Source organism: Mustela nivalis (assembly GCF_964662115.1).
Source record: "Mustela nivalis genome assembly, chromosome: 12".
Taxonomy (NCBI): domain Eukaryota; kingdom Metazoa; phylum Chordata; class Mammalia; order Carnivora; family Mustelidae; genus Mustela; species Mustela nivalis.
This window is the reverse complement of record NC_139031.1, coordinates 25,715,768-25,735,865: the sequence shown is the minus strand read 5'-3', so window position 1 is coordinate 25,735,865 and position 20,098 is coordinate 25,715,768. Positions and strand designations below refer to the sequence as shown.

The 20,098-nt window shown below is 35.7% G+C and overlaps 1 long non-coding RNA gene across 2 annotated transcripts in view; it reads right to left on the bottom strand.

Moving 5' to 3' along the window:
• Positions 1-20,098, bottom strand: part of LOC309845781 — a 129,406-nt gene that overhangs the window by 82,917 nt on the left and 26,391 nt on the right. The window lies entirely within an intron of this gene.

Below are 20,098 nucleotides of genomic sequence, written 5' to 3'. Positions count from 1 at the left end.
ATACTTTGTGCTTATAGAATAGGGACTTCTTTATTTGTCTCAGTACAGATTAGTTGTTGCTAGTGAAATGAACCAGCAAAGCAACTGAGGTTATTAATTCTGAAGAAGAAATTCTGATGGATTATTCAATAGTTCTCATATAAATGAAAGAATTTTAAGCACATGGCAATGAACAGCTGTTCTCCATTTTAGCAAAGGACCAGCAAGAAAAAACAATGGAATTAGAAGGATGGGAAAGTTAACTTAAACACATTAAAAGCTTTGTTATCCGAAAGTTTGCCAATTAGGGTACTCTAGAAGTCATTTTTTTCTGTTATATCACAATAGAGATATTCAGCTTAAATGAAGGCAAACTGAAATAGAGTTACAGAAATAAAATAAAGCAGCACAGAGCTGCTTGTTTACTGAAATGAGTTTGGAGTAACAAATCCATTTGATCTCTAGTTCATAAAACTTTCTCTTTATGACTCATATGTGATCATTTGCATCTTTCACTTTCTTACCTGCTTCACATAAAAAATAATAAAAAAGCTAAAGAAACTGGAAGCCAAAATCAACAGATCAGAGTTGTTTATGAATACCCTAATCTATAATGTAAGTGAATCATAAACAAAGTTTTTAGTGTTCAAAAAATGTCCTTATAAACAGAAAAGCATTCAGGTACAAGGTAAGGAGTTAGTACACATTAACTTAAGATCTTTAACATTTTAAGATGTTTTTTTTTTTTAAAAAAGATTTACTTATTTATTTTAGTGGGGGTGGGGGGAAGAGGGAGAGGGAGGGAATCTCAAGTAGACCCAGCTGAGCACAGAGCCTGGTGTGGGGCTGGACCTTATGACCCTGAGATCATGACCTGAGCCAAAACCAAGAGTCAGATGTTCAACTGACTGAGCCCCTAATGTTTTAGTTTATTTAACAAGTATTTATTAAGAACTAAATATGTGGGTTAAGTCATTTAAGTGGCTGCCCTCGGCTCACGTCATGATGCCGGGGTCCCGGGATTGAGTCCCACGTCAGGCTCCCTACTTCTTCCTCTGCCTCTGCCTGCTGCTCTGCCTACTTGAGCTCTCTCTATATCTTTCTTTCAAATAAATAAATAAAATCTTAAACAAACAAAAAAGAACTATGTGTTCTGTGCTAGATACTAGAAAGAGACACTACCCCTTGCCTCATGGTGTAACACTGTAGTTTAATTGTACCTTCTTATAGAAAGTCCAAAATATCATTGGAAAGTAGGCTGACAATGATTTAAAAATGCAAAAAGTAAAGAAGGGGCTTTCTGTAAAATTATTTCCGTGTAATGTGAATGGATATTATTTGGTATGTGTGTGGGAAGAAGAGTTCCATGGCCAGATACATCTGGGGAATTCTAAGATAAAGTTTAAGAGATTACTTTATAGCAGGCTTTCTCAGAATGTTTGTTTTTATTTTACAAATCTTTATCCAACAGTATATAATATTTGTCACTCAAAAAACTTTATAAATGCTAAGTTATTCAGTCCTCATAACAATCCCAGTATAAAGGTATTTCTTCTCCCTCTATTTTATAGATGAGGAAACTAAGACTCAGAGAGATTAGGTAACTTGCCGAAATTCACACAGCTCCAGAATATGTCCTCTAAAAACTGTTCTGTACTATCTTTCCACCTCCTAATGTTCATTATCAATTTCTAAGATACAGCATGCAGGATCACTGGAACTTATCTGATTATGAAACACATCCCCTACACACACAGGACATTTTTTTAAAGCAGACAATGTCTTTATTCTGTTGCCAGTGTGTCCTGTACACAGTGGTCCTTCTCATTGTGTAAGCTTCTAGAGCAGTGAATGGTTCCTAATCCCGACTGCTCACTAGAAATACCCAGAAAATTTTAGAAAATACTGAAAGGTCTTCCCTCACATCAATCAAAGCACTGTCTCCAGCAGTGTTGAGAAACACTGCTCCAAAGGGCCATCTGCTGAGGTCTCCATGCCTAGTGTCACACAGGACCTTCTTATTTGGCAAATATTTTATAGTAATAGTGGCATAAGGAAGAGCTGTTTGTTTGTTAGCTAGTTGCTCCAGCTCCTTCTCAAACTGGCTGTCAGTGTCTTCTCTATGATTTTGTTTCTTCTGTAGTGGAGGTGTCAAGATCAGAGATGATCTTCATGTCCAATGAACTAACACTAGAATTTTTGTGTGATCAACACTGTTGAGAAGAGTCCTCAGGGATTTATGTCTGAACCATAACAAGAAAAGGATGCAAACAAAAACTAAACCAAAAGAATAATGAGGAAAGTGGTACTTTCTATTTCAACAAAACAGCTTCAGGGGTGTCTGGGTGGCTCAGTAGGTTAAGCATCTGCTTTCAGCTTAGCTCATGATTCTGGAGTCCTGGATCTAGTCTTGAGTCTCTCTCTCTCTCTCTCTCTCATATAAATAAGTAAGATCTTAAAAACACAACAGCTTCAGCTCAGTATGGCCTGATCCCTTGTAATTTTAAGAGACCATAAACAGGAAGAACCTCCAGAGGTGGGGGCTGAGACTCTAAGAAGTGCAGTGGTGAAACATCAAATGGTATTGGGTATTGCAGGGAACATCCCTTTGGAAGGCAGAATAATGGACCCCTAAAGAGGTCTCTGTTCCAAGTTCCAGAACCTTTGAACATGTTACCTTATATGGCAAAGGGACTTTGAAGATGTGAGATTAAAAATATTAAGATGGGGAGACTGTCTTGGATCATCTGAGTGGCCCAACTAATCACAAGTGGGATTTGCTAGAGGGAAGCAGAAAAAGGGAGATGTAGCTATGAAAAAATGGTCAATGAGATGCAATGTTGCCAGCTTTGAAAATGGAAGAAGGGGACCATGGATCAAGGAATACAAGAGATCCAAGAAAAGCTGGAAAAGCCATGGAAACACTCTGCTCTGGAGCCTCCAGAAAGGAACACAACCCTGCCAACATATGATTTAACCAAGTGAAATTTGTGCCAGACTTCTCACCTAAAAAATTATAAGATAATAGTTTTGTAAGAACTATAAATCTCAGGGACACCTGGATGGCTCATTTGTTTGAGTGTCTGACTCTTGATTTCAGCTGAGGTCATGATCTCAGAGTCCTGGGATCCAGCCCCTGGTCAGGCTCTGTGTCAGTGGGGAGTCTGCTTCAGGATTCTCTCTCCCTTTGTATCATCCCCCAAAATAAGCAAATAAATCTTTTTTTTTAAAGTACTTCAAATCTTATAAAATAGAAGTTTGTAAGATAAAAGTTGTATTGTTATTTTAAGACACTACGTTTTTGGTAATTTATTAAAGCAGCAAGAGAAAAGTCACACAATCTCCTGAAGGAGCTGTGAGGCATGGGGGAGAAATAGTTAATGCTGTTTGATGGCATTTCTTCAGGGAAAAACGTTACACAGTAGAGTCAAGAGTAAGAATTCTACTTGATACTAAGTTGGGTGAATCAGAATAAAAGTTACAATCTCCTGAAGTTTATTTCTCTATGACTAAAATGCTTCACAGGTTCATTTGGGGATCAAATTATTTTTAGTACAATTTGAATAAAAGAAAACATAGTAAGACCAAGGACTTAGTGATAAATAATAAGACAATTTAAAGTAGAGAACATGGGTTTAAGAAGCACAGAAAACTTCCCTGTATGCTCACCTGAAACTCTACTGCAGGATTTGATAAATACCACGCTCTTTCATATAGTGCTTAAAGTTAAGCAGTCAGCTCAGTTAGCAATACCCAAAACTATCTTCTCCCATAATTATTCCATATTCTTCCTAAAATACTTAGAGAATATCCTTTAAAGTTTTCTTAGGGATGTCTCCAGAAATCACTTACCCCCAAAAAAGGATGATTTCAGAGATTTATTATGTGTTAGAAAAAAAATGTTTGGGGCACACAAATCTAGCTTCATTCTGTAGTGGGTCCATTTTAAACGTGTATTTTAAATACCCAAATGCTATTTGTTCACTATGAAAAACCATGATCCCAGGCTCCCAACTCAGATGTACCCTTATTTTTCATCTCATTAGGAAGCAGAACAGTTCTAAAACACTGGTTAGGAAGCCAGAAGACTATTTCTAGAATTGTCACTGATGGCTTAACTCCTTTATCCACTTAAGATCTTTATTTCCATTTAAGTATAATTCTTTTCATTTTCTGCCAAGAGATGAAATAAAGGTTTTTACACCTTCAGCAGCAGACACTGTGGTAAACTAGGAAATGATCTTAATACAGTTTCTACAGTTATTGCTTCTTAACAAACTAATCCCTAAGCCTACATATTAAAGCATGATTTCAAATACATTTGTTCTTATGAAACAGGAACTCAGAACTAAAATTCAGGATAGGTTTTGAAGTGGGTGGTAAAGCTTTATTTATCCTGCAAATAAGTATGCACCTGTTTCTGAAAATTCATGTTCTTATAACCAGAATTTTAAGCAAAGAAGAAATTAAAAACTGAGGCCCTTCAAGCCAGTACCATGTATTAACCAGAATAATAAATACTGAGTAAGATAATACTATATTAAATTATAAACTGCAGTAGTATTGACTGAAAGCAAGATTAACAACAGGTTGCTTCAGCATTACTTTCTCTCAGGCAAATTTATGTAAAAAGTTTCCACCTTTCTAGTCCCAGAAGGGATCTTTCTATCTCTCTACTAACATTATAATCATCCTTTCCAAATAGGCTCCCAATTTCAGAATGAATGGGGAAACAGATTGTTTGTTTTTATCTTTTACCTCAAGGAAATCTACATTTTATTTTCTATGATTAATTTCCTTTTCTTAACAAAAGATTTTCTGTAACACAGTTATCTGCCATAAGATTTCCCCCCAAATTTATGCTAGGTGTTTCTCAAGTAAGTAAAAAAAAGTGCCTAGAATCACCAAACCTATTCAAATTTCCTGAGCAGTGGAAGAATTTGTAAGGTAAATAAAGGCTGAAAAGAGTCAATTTAATTTCTTTCAGTCACTAATATAACAGGCATAAACCATCTGAACATTTATATTTTTAACATAAATTTTCTATCATACACCATCTTGTCTACTTAAAACTGTTGTATCTTAAGCCCTTACTAGATTTTATTAAGCCCTTACTAGATTTTAAGCTTCGCACAGTCAGTTGTATAACATGTGTTTTTTACTCCTCCTGCACCTAGACTAGGACTTTTATACATTGCTGGTGTTTAGTGCTCAGACACTGAGATATTAGAATACTTGCTTCAGCCTTAAAGATACCTAATCCAAAAATATGGACAGACTGTGGCAGATATGTTGGTTGTCTATTCAATATCCACTTTCTACTTCATTGTAATTTACAGAACCCCCTGTTTTTCAGGTTGGCTTTGTGTTCAGGTAAAATGCTACATTCCCTGCTCTCTTGGCACAATGGAAGCCTTATGATTACCACTAAAGGCCACTAGGGGCCAATGGGATAGGAACAAAATTCTGCTTGGGATTTCTACAAGTTCTTTTCACTGTGAAGGGATAAATTCTAGAAATATTTCTTCCCTTTGGAAACACTAACATGAAGCTAAAATTGGAGAAACCATATTGTACCAATGAGGTGAACCTTGATTCTGAGAGCCATATGGTAAGGACCACCAAACACTAAGACAGAAGACCAGGACATCAATGACAGGGAAGTTGCTGACTATGCCTTGGACTACTTCTGTACTTCCCACTATGTTAGAATATTAACTGCTATTTTACTAGAACACCATGTAGGATATTCATTGCATTCAGCCAAGATCAGTCTTGGATGTCACATATTTTGCCACAGCCCTTGGGTTCAAGTTTCATGGTAGATAGGGCTGTGGAACCATGCAACCATTTCTTAGCTGAAAGAAGCAGCTTGTGTGCTTTGATTCAGCCCAACTCAGTGAATTCAGTCCAACAGTCAACTGAGTCTACAATTTTCATAGTATCCTGCTCTGTCCTCATCCTAAAACAAACAAACAAGCAAAAAACCAAAATAGGCTGCTTGACTAATATTTTCACATTCCACTGGTAGTATGTACATCATATCTACACTTTCCAAGCCCAGAAATTTGAGACGCCAAAGATTTACACATTTTATGGTCTGTGCTGAAGCTGCAGCACCCAGTCTCATGATATATGGCCCAGGCTTTACTCAGTCTATGGCCAGATCCTATTTTTTTTTTCTTTTTTTTTTTTTTCCAGATCCTATTTTTAAGCATCTATCAACATCCACCAAATAACTGAATAACAAATTAAAAAGTTGCTATGATACCAATGTAATGGTCATTATCTGTGCACTAGCTATGCTGTCATGTAGAACTTTCTGGGAGTACGTAATCTATGTACTTCACATCTACCTTCACAGGGTTGTTGTGAGACTTTGATTAGTTGACACATGCAAAACATACCATAGTTCAGGTATGAAAAACTGAAATAATAAAGAATTATTTTATTTTATTTATTTATTTGACAGAGATCACAATGAGGCAGGGAGGCAGGCAGAGAGAGAGAGAGAGAGAGAGAGAGGAGGAAGCAGGCCCCCTGCTGAGCAGAGAGCCCGATGTAGGGCTCGATCCCAGGACCCTGGGATCATGACCTGAGCTGAAGGCAGAGGCTTTAACCCACTGAGCCACCCGGGTGCCCCCGAAATTATTTTTATAATAAAAATTTAGTTACTTTGATATATTACTCATGTAGAATTTTTCATTTTTAAAAACAACTAAAATTATTATTTTTAGCTAAAAAAGATAAAGAATATCTTACTGCACTGTGATGATAACATATTTGTAAGTTTATGTTCTCATTCACTTGCTGCCTGAGGTCATTCAAAAAGCATCTGTTGATTGCCTGTCCTTGGGGCGCGCCAGGGTGGCTCAGTTGGTTAAGTGTCTGCCTTTGGCTCAGGTCAAGATCCCAGGGTCCTGGGATCAAACTTTATCCCTCTGCCCTCCCCCTGCTTGTGCGTGCTCGCTCTCTCTCTCTCTCTCTCTCTCTCTCTCATACTCTCCCTTTCAAATAAATAAAATCTTAAAAAAAAAAGGAATACCTATTCTTCTCTAGGAGTAATAATAGGAGTCATCCTCAGACTGGGTTATTCTGCCTGGGTATTTTTGAAGCTGGTCAACCTTTGGTAATTCAGTTTACATCAAAGTTACCAAGGACCTTTGACAAAATTCTCTGCAAAGAATTAGAAACAATTAAAACAAATTACTGTCTATAACACTACTGGTTGATCTAGTAGTGTGTGTTCCTTAAGATGGCAAAAAAAAAAAAAAAATCAGAGACTGAATTGTCTTTTGAGCATACATAATACAATTGACTGCTAGGTTGATGCCGGTTATGACTGTTTTGCAGTTCATTTGAAAAATCTGTAAAAAGAAACAATTTCCTATGTCATTTAATTGAAAAATACTTTAAACTGACTCTAAAGATAAGCCTTTGGCAAACCACTGAGATTGCTTGCAGTAAATCATATCAGTTAATGAGATGTGGGAAAGGTTAGAGCCAAGTAAGTAAAACAGGGTAACAGGATGATACAGGTCATCTATTTTAGGAGAAAGTGAAAATTTTGGTCATTAGTCATTTAGCCAATAATATTCATCTGTATTTGTTATTATTTAGTGGAATATGAACACTTTATTCAGGGATTTTATTGGTTTAGACGACATTGTTTGGCTTTAGAATTCCTTGGAAGAGTGTAAGTACATTTCAATCTGATAGCCACTATCTTCAAAAACTGATATCAAAACATTTCTGTATTGAGACTTATCACCATCAGGGTAATTAGAAGGTCACTGACTGTGCTAATTCCACATGCCAAAAGTGTTTGCTGCAATGAAACATTTGATTTTTTTAATGCAAATAAAATCATTTCTAAAGGCAACAATCATACATTACTTAAAAGAAAATCTTTTCAGGTGATAACAAAAACAAGTTAACTTCAAGTGGATTTTAACTTATTTAAGAGAATTCTGAGCTTCAGAGTGTCAGAATAAAAGAGTTCCTATAGTTAAGAAATCTTCAATTCTAGCGGCCCTTAAACTTTTAATGAAAAAAACCCTCAGATTATTTTCTTCCAACAAAAGTTGGAAGAACTCAGAACTTTTAGATGTAGAACAGAAACACATAACTGCCATAATAGACAGTAGACAAGGACTCGCGGACTATCTTTTAAGAATACTACTTGCTCATCCCTCCCTCAACTCCAATTAAGTATCCTTGGAGCATTTGAAATTTTCAAAATTACTACAAAGTCAGAAAACTTCTACAGCTGATTCTCATGATTTATGGGAATTATGTTTTATAGAGATGCTACAAAAGCTAAACTAGCAAACACCAACCATAGGTCCTAGGAGATACAACAGGGTCAAGTTCCCATGAGCCCCTGGTCACAATATTTTTACAACATTTTCACCAACCTATGGAATACAACCTTGTTTTATGTGTGTTTCTGCTTAAACGTACCTTATTTAATAATTTAATAATTATATAATAATTTAATATTTTAATTTAATTTAATAATTAATTCAATAATTTAATTTAACTTAAATTAAAGTTAACTTAAATAATTAATTTAATTTAATCATTTAATAGTCATATAAATAATTATGTGCAGTATTTTTTTAAATAATAAAACACTAGCCAAGAAGGGTTTAACATTTTCCTGAACCCAGTGGCGTGATTATAAATTTCTTTGGATTTCAGACTCACAAAAACTCGTGCTTTTTAAAAAATCAACTGTCATCTCTTGAATCAATATTTGACTGCCTTCCCATCTTTTCCATAGATTCATTATACACTATATATGTTACTTTAACATTTTCTGGAGAGGCCTCACATGCAGATCAACACATTTTATCTTCCTTTCTCTGGATATATTCTATTGCTAACTCATTACCATTGAGCTCAGAGCCAACAGAATTATAACTCATATATGAATGAAGCTTATCTAACACATGTCTTTTCTGCCTAAGACATGTCACAGCCTTCTTGTACTTTGGAATAGTAGACAGCATTTCATCACAATGCTTAGGGGAAATTTTAAACAGTAAAATCACCAACAAAAAGCACAAAAATGTAAAAAAAACAAATATGGGACAAAATAAGTTGCAAAAAAAGATACTCATTTACAATAGAGCTGAAATAAGGTTATCAGGTCAATTTCAAGAAAACTGGGACAGTCAGTCACTCTGAGAAGTTTTCTGAGAAAGGAAATGAATTATCACCATAATGTGGCTGGAATTATCTCTTGTTATATTTTTTTACAATATTCATTCATTCATTTCTTTAAACATTAGTAGATATTTTTAGAGTACCTATAATGTATTAGGTTATGTAGCTACAATAGGAGCAAGACAGTGTCAGCTCTGCCTGAATTTATAATCCACCTGGGATGTAGATAGGTAAATTACAAAACAATGTGATATAAGCATTGTGAAAAGTAAATTGAAGTGCTATGGAACATGAGGAGAATGTCACCTAATCCCACTTTTTTTTTTTTTTAAGATTTATTTATTTATTGGGTAGGGGAGTAGGGTGGAAGGAGCAGAGGGAGAAGGAACCCTAGACTCCTCATGGAATGCAGAGCCAGAAGTGGGGCTCAATCCCACAATTCTGTGATCAGGACCTGAGCTGAACCAAGGGTTAGACACTTAACTGAATGTGCCACAAAGGCACCCCTTACTTAACTCCACCTTAAAGCACAGGTACAATTCTTCCCACTTTTCTTATTTTACTAACCATTCTTTTTTTTTTTTAACTATTTTATTTATTTATTTGACAGACAGAGATCACAAATAGGCAGAGAGGCAGATGGGGGTTGCGGTGGGGGGAAGCAGGCTCCAGAGAGCTGGATGTGGGGCTCAATCCCAGGATCCTGGAATCATGACATGAGCTGAAGGCAGAGGCTTTCACCCATTGAGCCACCCAGGCGCCCATTCACTGACCATTCTTTAAACTCAAGCTCAAGAGTTACCTTCAGAAACCTTCTCTGGGTTTCCCCAATCCCCTCCCTAGTTTAGACAAAGTCTTCCTTGCTCTATGCCCTCATTAACTGCAGGGGAACAAGAATAAAGGCAAAGACCATTTTAAAAGCTTCTTGAGTTATTTGAATAATCAGTTCTAAAGACCAGAGGAAAGACACTGACAGCACTTTTGGAGAAAAGAAAAGAGATCTGGCTATGATAAGCCAAGGGAATTCCCAGATTTGCCATGAACAAGTTAATAAAAATCCTCTGGATCTTAAGAGTACTCACTGATGAAATGAGCTACTGGTTAAAACAATACTCCTTAAGACATTCTGTAGACTGAAAATTCTATGAGAGGGACAAGTTAAAAAAATATACATATTATAAGTCATTTTGCCATGGCGTATAATACCTTAGCCTTGACAGTTCATTTTTTATTCTGCTAAGAAAATCCAAAATTAATATAGAAATTAATACTTTAAGCAAAAGCCCAACTGATTAGAAAGCATGATTTTTGCAATTTTTAGGACTTCATTTTTAGAGGACACAGTAATTAAAAAGAAAAAATTACTGAATTTATTCTAGAATCAACTATATCTACTGTACTATTGATATTCATAATAGCCATTAGTCTATTAATACTTCCCTAACTAAGACAAAAAACAAGACAATAAAGTGACTTTCAAGACCTTGGAAAACAGAAAAATCAGGTTGCCCTTCAAACTGTAAGCTAGCAAAATTCAAACAACAGATGTGACTCACTAACCTGAAATTAAAGAACAGCATTTAAATTTGTGACTTAAAAGTATGGAAACAACAGAAACTTCAACGAATTTATCTGGAAATAATCACAGGGAAACAGGTCTGAAATGGGTTTGCAGATAGTAAGCAGAAGAGAAAGAAGCCACATTTTACCCTGTCTGGAGAAAGAATGAACAGAAAGAGGGGTGGCTAGCCTGGGACACGTAGAGGGGGCTGAAAGAGATGGCAGTTGGCAATGTTCATGCAATGATGTGCAGTGGAAAGGCTTACTAAACAGCTGCTGACTATTGGGGAGGTGAAGAGGATTCACTGGGTCTCTCATGGCTTGGATAAAGGACCACTTACGAGAACCACCATACTCTTGAAGCAACCACTCACAACTTTCCACTATTGTAACCTGAAAATGGTTCAGTCAAGAACCCTCGACGTTTGATAAACTGTGGGGAGAATGTTTAATGAGCAGCAAAATATGGTTATAAATTGTCTCCCCACAGACTGCTTATGATTTCCAAGGGGGAAAATAGTACCTACCCAGGGGAGAAACAAAGTAGCACCTTGATCAGGAGATCAAAATTATTATTACCAATGAAGGGTACTTCCACATATGACCTCCTGAGAAGGACACTTTTATCAGTAGTAGCACAAAGATTCCTGCCTATAACCTGAATCTAATCATGTGGAAACAACAGACAAACCTAAAACAAGAAACATTCTCTCAAGAAAAAAAAAGAGAGAGAAATTAAGAAGTAAAAACCTGGCCTATATTCATTGAAAAATCTCAGTGTCAAAAAGGGCAAAGAAATGCTGAAGAACTTTTGCAAATTAAGCAGTCTAGAAATATGACAACTGAATGCAATCTGTGAGCCTTGACTGACAGGGAAAAAAAATCATTACGAAGTTTATCACTGGGAGAGTTGACAAATTTGGATCATGAGTAGCAAAGTATAGTATAGTATCAATGTGAAGCTTCTTGAATTTGACAACTGTACTAAAGATTATGTAATAGAATAACTTTGCTCTTAGGAGATATACACTGAATTATTAAGGGATAAAATGTCATGATGTATATAACCTACTCTCTGTGGTTTAAAAATATATATATATATATATACATATGCATGTGTGTGTATAGAGAGAAAGAGAATAATCATTTAAAATGTTTAAAAAAAAAAAAGGACCACTGCATTCTTCTCTAATGTATTTTGTAAAGGAAGAAAGTCATTTCCTCTTGACAAGGTTCCCTTGCCTTCCCTTTATAAGGTTCTTGCCTGATACCAAAAAGGAGATATGCTGAAGAGGGAATATAAGCTTTTTGATCATTAAAATTTAGGAATTTTTCTTTTGCTGGTTTATATAAGCAGTATTTGAAATCAATTTTGTCAGTCCATTCACCTCAGTTCAATAAGTGTGGGTTTCTTCTTATGCAAAGGCAGAGAGCTAAACCTTACATCATGCTGAATTTATCCATGTGCTAACCCTTGAAGGCTCTAGAAAACTGGCCAAATAGCCATCCCTGTATAAATTCCCACTTGCCATTTTGTCTACTGTCAAATATCCCAATATCATCATGAGATTGTATAACAGTTCATAATCTAAAGAACATTGCCTTGACATTGAGAAATCCTGCAAAGAAAACAAAACAAGCATGACCTCTATTTCACCATCTGCAAACTGAGAGGCAGAAACCCTAAGCTGACTAACATAGTCGCATGGAATTCAAATAAAAGTCTTTTAAGGGGATGCCTGGGTAAATAAGTGGGTTGAAGACTCTGCCTTCAGCTCAGGTCATGGTCCCGGGGTCCTGGGATAGAGCCCCGCACCAGACTCTGCTTAGCAGGGAGCCTGCTTCCCCCTCTCTGCCTGCCTCTCTGCCTCCTTGTTATCTCTGTCAAATAAATAAAATCTTTAAAAAAAAAATACTTTAAAAAAAATGTCTTTTAAGTCAGCATTTATTTGATTACTTTATACAATAAGGCTTTCTCATTACACACCATCATTTATGTTTAAGATGATGAATCAGAAGCAGTTAATGTCATGCAACAAAGAAGGGTTAAACTGCACCTACTATTATTATAGTTGAAAAGCAAACTAATGTATTCTAAATGATACTTTAAGATCAAATGATAAATCTCTGCTTAACTATGCATTAATTAGAAAATCTTCATAAGCATATTTCTAGAATACTGGCTTTATAGAATTTTCACTTGACTAGAGAAATATATTTTACATTTCCTTCATTTCTAGAGCTCACATTGTTTGGAAGGGAGCCTACGGTCCTGGGTATTAGGGTGCACTCTGTCTCTAACCAGCTGGGTTACTTGTGGAGAAGACAATTGATTTTCTATACCCTCAGCCTACAAATTATTAACATTAAAAGACTGAACTAGATGATTTCATGTTTTTATCAGGTACAACATTCTCCAACCAAACAGACATACTTTTTTGAACTCTGATTCTGGTTCTCTTGATGATCTGGGGTTTCACTTAAATGATAACAAAAAGTGTTTTATTAAATTACCTAGTGATGGATTTTGTCAGTATTCTAGACATATCAAAAGAGTATTTATTTATTTATTCATATTAGAAAAAGAAACCATATGGAAAAAGAATTGAAGAGATAGAATAAAAACACAATTTGGCCTACAATTTCAAAAAGTGGGCAAGAAAGAAGCACTGGAAGAGATTATGCTGAGTGAAATAAGTCAAGCAGAAAGAGTCAATTATCATATGGTTTCACTTATTTGTGGAGCATAACAAATATCATGGAGGACAAGGGGTGTTAGAGAGAAGAAGGGAGTTGGGGTAAATTGGAAGGGGAGGTGAATCACGAGAGACTATGGACTCTGAAAAACAATCTGAGGGGTTTGAAGTGGCGGGGGGGTGGGAGGTTGGGGTACCAGGTGGTGGGTATTAGAGAGGGCGCGGATTGCATGGAGCACTGGGTGTGGTGAAAAAATAATGAATACTGTTTTTCTGAAAATAAATAAATTGAAAAAATAAAAAAATAAATAAATGATTTTTTAAATAATTTTAAAAAAGAAGGAAGCTCTCAAGTAATGCCATTTAAAAGGTTAAAGTCTCTTATAAAAGTACATTTGGTTCATTACTAGATATTGAAAATAAATTATTTAAAATAACTGGGAGAGAAGAATTTCCAGGCAATTGTCTCCACACTGAACTTACTTTATACTCCATTAAAATTATGCAGCCCCAGAGAGATGCCCCAATAGAAACTTTACAGTTTCCTCTTGAAATGCTAAAACTAGCATATGAATTCATGAGGCAGGAAACCTTGAAAGAACCAAGAATGAAATCTAGAGGAAAAACAACATTAAGAAATCTGAAATCTTTTTATAATTCCTTGGCACCATATTAGCTCACAAAACACACACTCAGGCTTATTGTCTGCAACAGATATTGTATACAATAGTCTTTTTTTGCAATGGAAGAATATTAAACCTGTTTCTCAAGTCACTAAGCACACTCCTGCTTTAAAAACATAGCAATTCCCAAAACACGTATAGACATTTTGTTGTACTTTAATTTTTTTCCTACCATTAATCGTTTTGCCAATATTTTATCCCTAAAGAAGGAGGAAGTGATACAGATCATAGTTTCCAATGAAGGAAAGATAGTAGGGTTATCTTCCTCATTCATCTTCATCCTTCAGCCAATGTTAGCTATGTGTCAGACACTGTTTCATATACGTCCTAATTTAATCCTCACAATGACCCGGAGTGCTGACCATAATCATTATCCCCATTTTACATTTAATATACAAGGGGGAAAGGATTTTGATGAGGTTGTGGCTCTAGGAGGTGAACGGGTGAAAGATGGGGGTGGCAGCTGCCATTGGAGAATGGGTGCCTTTTCTACTCTAACAAAAGGGAAGAAAAAAGAATGTGTGCTTCTGTGGTGGGAGTCACAGAGGTTCAACAGGAATCAAGGCAGTTCGTCTCTGATTAATTGCTTTGGTTTCCTCATTGTAAACTTGGGAAAAGTAAATCCCACCCTTAGTATAAGATTATTTTGAGGATAAAGGGACCTTATATTTTAAAAAAATACTTCAGATGTTTGGTATGGATTAAGGATCAAAATTTATAATAGCTATAATTATTGTTATACATTATTGATGTATATTATATATTGGTAGATAAATATAGTTATATATATTATTACTACATATAATACTATCACTGTTATTGTTATCATTATTATAGTGAAGCTAGTGGCTAAACTATATCTGGTATCTATCTAGTACATATCTATTGAAAGTCACTTGTAGTTACACCTGTAACTAAAATAACACTGTGTATCAACTATATTCAAGTTTTAAGAAATTTAAGTTACTTGGAATAATTTTTTTAAAAAGAAATGAAGAAAAAAAAGTCACTTGAAATGAATAAGCCACAATTTATTATGAAACATCTCTAGAGAATAATTAGAAGAACCATACCTATGAATTCTGAAAATGAAGTTTTAAAAAAGAAGCCAATTCCTTTCACTGTCAATGTCAAGAAACCAACAAACTATATGCACTCAAGTCCTAATGAAAATGGAGCTACATTATATCTTTTTCTCTTTGAATTCCAAAGTAGCTATTGGAATGGACTTGCTGAGTATTTGAACATAGGTGCTTCTTCAAAGAGGTAGCTTCAAAGAAAAAATATCTGACAATATTTCATGTTGGTGTATTTGATTTCATATATTTATAATTAATTAATGTTGTTATCACTTCTTTTTGTTGTTGAACATTCAAGACTCATTTGGCATGCAAAAACATGAAAGTCTTTGCCCTAGAGACATGTGATGTAAGCTGACTGCTCATGAACCTGAGTTCCATCTACAGCATAGGCTTAGTTTCTCTGTCCAAGTAGGATACATCGTGGCACTTTCCACCAGGAGCCAAATAGGTCTCCTTTTCTGCCACAGGACAGAGTACTGAATTTCAGTGAGACAGCTTTATCTTTCAATCAGCTGTTCCATCATCCCAACTATTACTATATAAAATATTTCAGAGTTATATAATTAATTGCCATCTGGAGAGGGAAAGAACAACCAGTAAATTCCTACATTATCCTTAGTTTAAATGTCACATAAATATATTAACTGTTTACTTGGGTAGCAAATTACACCTTAAAGACGGGTTAAAAAAAAAAGCAAACCATAAAACCACGTTTTAATTTCATGAGCATATTTGCATTTTGAGGTCTTGTACTTTACTACTCCCTCAGAGTCATGCACCATCAACTTAAAAATAGCTGAGGACATAAATATTATCAAACAATAATTTTTTTAAAATTAGTATTTGTGAATTGCAATTGAAGTCTGTCCATATTCCTACACTCCTTTTCGCCTTTGGCAAAACTGGGATTCATGCTTGCAGGAAAAAGCCTCTGTTTTTCACTCAGGGCACTTTTCCTACTCTCCATCCTGTTCTATAGGCTGCAACACAGATTCTACAAAAGAAGAAAAATCTAGTCTTCAAATCTTATCCGGCACATTTTTGTTGGTTGGTTTGTTGGAACCACAGCTTATTCCCCATTTATGCAGAGAATCTCTAAAATGTAGCCAACAGCTATAACATTAAGGAAAAAATTCTCAAAATAGTTTTCCTTCAAGGCCTAAGGAAGTAAACCTTCCATTCCAGGGCTGGGGTCCATCATGGACTACAGATTTTGAAAGTTGTGTTCCCTGTCTCCTGACTCCTTCTGTGTACTTTCCTCTTCCTGGCATCTCTTAGGTAAAACTCCCCCACTGAAAGACCTGGAGTCATCCCACAACCTGCTTGCAAACCCATGTGAAGCACGAGATAGCCATTCGTTTACCTTCATACTCTTTCCCTAAAAACATGTGTATCACAGAGTATAATTATTAAACAAAACAGAGTCACTGTCATTCTGTGAGTCCTGATCATGATTATAATTAACATAATTATAATTAATCAGACCAGTTTTACCTGTTTTGAGATTTATAGGCCTTATTCAGTCCTAGTTCCTAGCTATACTCCTGTCCTTAACTTCTGTGCCAACTCCAGCCTAGTAGTTGGGGTCTTTGGAGATCCGCTTTCTTTTGGCAGGTCTGGAACTGGAACCAAAAATCTGAAAATGTATTTTAACGATGGTGCTGTGTTAGCTGACTCTTGAGTACCAGCCATTATTTTCCTCTCCTTTTCTGACTGGAAGCAAGAACTGGACATGGAGGCCCGACTTCCAAGGCTATACTTCTATAGTTAGCTTCTGCTGCTGGGTCAGTGGCATTCATGCTTCACTCCAGGCCTCACATAGTGTCCTTTCTTTTCTTTCAGGCTTTACAAACCCAGCCTTAGCCACAGGGCAAGTGAAGCAGCTAAAGGAAGTGTTCCATAGAGCTTGGAAGAAAACCTTCATTTCTTCTCCCATATAAATTACCACAGAATTCCCTCAAAATGCACCAAACAATGAGACCATTACATATGTGTGTGAGTTATATAAATGTGGGACACAAAAGACACTTTGTTAGTCAGGATTATGAGTTTTTAACCTTTGGAGGTTGTTAAGAGAACAAAGGTGAAACTTTCCAATTATAATTTATTGCCAGCTACGATGATTAAATTGATAACACTTAGTTATTATTACTGCCATGATTATCTTCACCATCAGTATTTTGTAAACAGGCTGAAATTGAATTGGAAAGGACTATTTCTCTCATGATTCCCCAAAGATGAATGAACACAGGAGAAGAAGAAGAAATATGTTCAAATACCAAGTTGAAAAATGTAAACCTTAATTTCTAGGGAAAAATATTTTCTCCACCCATATTCTGATGTGCAAATTACAGTTTAACTCTAAGGATGCCATCTGAGGAAAATGTTGCTTTGATATCTTTTTTAAGTAGAAGGTCATCATTACAAGAGGTTCCTGGCAGAGGCATAAAATTATGACTCTTACTTTGTTTTCAAATAATTGTATAAAGATTTTGCAGTCAACTACCATGCCATTTTAAAAGCCGATTCAAAACATGGGGTGTTTTTCTCCCATTTTCCCAGTGCACAGTGATTTCTTCCTCAATGCTGTTCTTTCAATTTTGCCCCAGCAGAAGCCTTTTGAACAATATCCTAAGAGTCAAAGGCAAGAAGGATTAATTATCCATTCTGACACCTCAAATTTGCATCCAAGAAGGAATCTGCCGATGAGACGTCAAAAATATTTATAGGAAAATCCTGACATTTCTGACAGCTGGTGAAGGAAGTTAATTTGGGCTGATAGAATCTTACTGGAGTCTGGTATGGTTTGGATACATTAATTTAATGAAGGGTTGCAGGGGCCAAAGTCATGTTCTCACAGCCAGCCCTTTCGTAGAAGACTTGCTCCATCTGTGCAAAATGAACTCTTCACTCCAGTTCTAGACTTGATGGACAAATACCAAGACTTTAGGAACTTCCATTTATAATTATATTATAGCCTATAGGACATGTTAAAAATTTGAGTCCTTGGTGTCTGACCTCCATGACCAGGAAAAGGCTTTCTGGGATAGGAGCTATGGAAGTCCAACTAGTCTACATACTTAAGAAAAATGGCTTTACTGTTATTAAAGTAATGTGTGCAGAAAAGAGAATGAAACAAAGTCTATCTGGTGCTTATTACAGTGTCTAATACAAACAGGCACTGCATAAATGCAGATAGATAGATAAAATATATCAATGATTGCCAAGGATTGAGGGCAAGAAAAAAAACAAAGAATTCTAGACATCAAAGAATCTAAACCTTTTCTTAAAGGGAAGATGGAATCCTATCCCTGTGAGAAGAATAAGAGAAAACTAGATACACTTACACAAATAAACAAGGCCTTAAACAAGGAGTCTGATGAAATGATATCTAATAAAGGAAAAGCAACACTTTTCTATGACTCAGTGAATGTAAACTGCTACCAGGTGAGTATTGCTTTGCTTTTCTAACTGCTCTCCTAAGGGGCTAACAATGTGAGCAATGACTTTCCAGTGGCCTTAAAAGCAAGAAATCCTAGGAAGTAATGAATGACTTCAGTGGGAGAAACCAATTTTTCCCCCGGTCATTCATTGTGACTATAGCTGTCCTGGGAGATGACAGGATGACTTCCTTATTGCTCACATATGCAGTACTAAATAGAAGGTAGTAAGGTCAGACAGGCTCAAGTATCCATAATGGCTTAGGTATTTTATCTCTTAATAGGAAATTCAAGATCTTTTCAGCTAACAGATAAATCTTAGGAAAGGATTATTTAAATTACTGATTTTTTTCCACCTGGTGTTTTTTAAGGAAGCTTTACTCAGTGAATTAGTTGTATTTACCCCTACTAATTCTATTATCTCAATTATAAAAACAAGTTGCTTTCTCTGTACTGTTCCAAGTGTCCATCACTGCACTCTTCAAACTAAGAATTTTCTAATTCAGTGTAAAACTATGTAAATATGCGGAGCCAAAGTTTTCATGGTCTCAGTTAAACTTTTATATTGCTTTTGTACACTGACAGCTAAAATTACAACAGTTAACTGTAGGCAGATCAAGCTAAGTGCTCAACACAATAAAATGGCAAGTGATCATTTAATACCTTCACTTTTATAATAAAAAATAATTGCTTGTGTAACAAGAAGGCGCACCATGGTAGTTGTCCTATAAATCATCTTGCTACCTGGAAAGAAACAGTATATATGAAACAGAACATGGGTGTTGAGCTATAGTTAAATTGATGTCTTCATGTCACAGGGAGAATAATGTCATAATATCTAAGAATTACTAAAGCATGACTATGTTCTTAGCACTCTATAATGCTCTTTAGAATAACTTGCTTCATATTACCAACTTAAGTTTAAGGAAAGAAGTACAGAGAAATAAAGTAACTTGTTCAAGGTCACACAGCCAGGAAGTTATGGAAGTTGTAACGATTTAAATCTAGACTTTCTGAAGCCGGAGACCATAATTTTCATTCATTCATTCATTTATTCATTCATTCAGCCATCCATACATTCACTTATGTATTTATGCATGTATATAGGTCTTTACATTGCATTATAATTTATATGCAGTGAAACACATGAATATTAAGTATACAGTTGAGTATTAAAAACTGTGTACACCGGCAACCACCTGCTCAATCAAGATAAGGAATATTTCCATCATGCCAGAAAGTTCCTTTGTATCCATTTTTAATAATTTCCATACCACCACCTTACCAGCAAAGGCAATTACTATTCTAACTTCAAACACCTCAGATTAGTCTTGCATGTCTGTCATCTTCATGTAAACAGAATATTATAGTATGTACTATTTGTTTCTGGCTTCTATCATTCAACATAAAGTCTGTCAGATCCATCCAGTAATAGTTCCTTATTCTTTGTATTGCTGAGTAGTATTCCATTGTATGGTTATATTTCA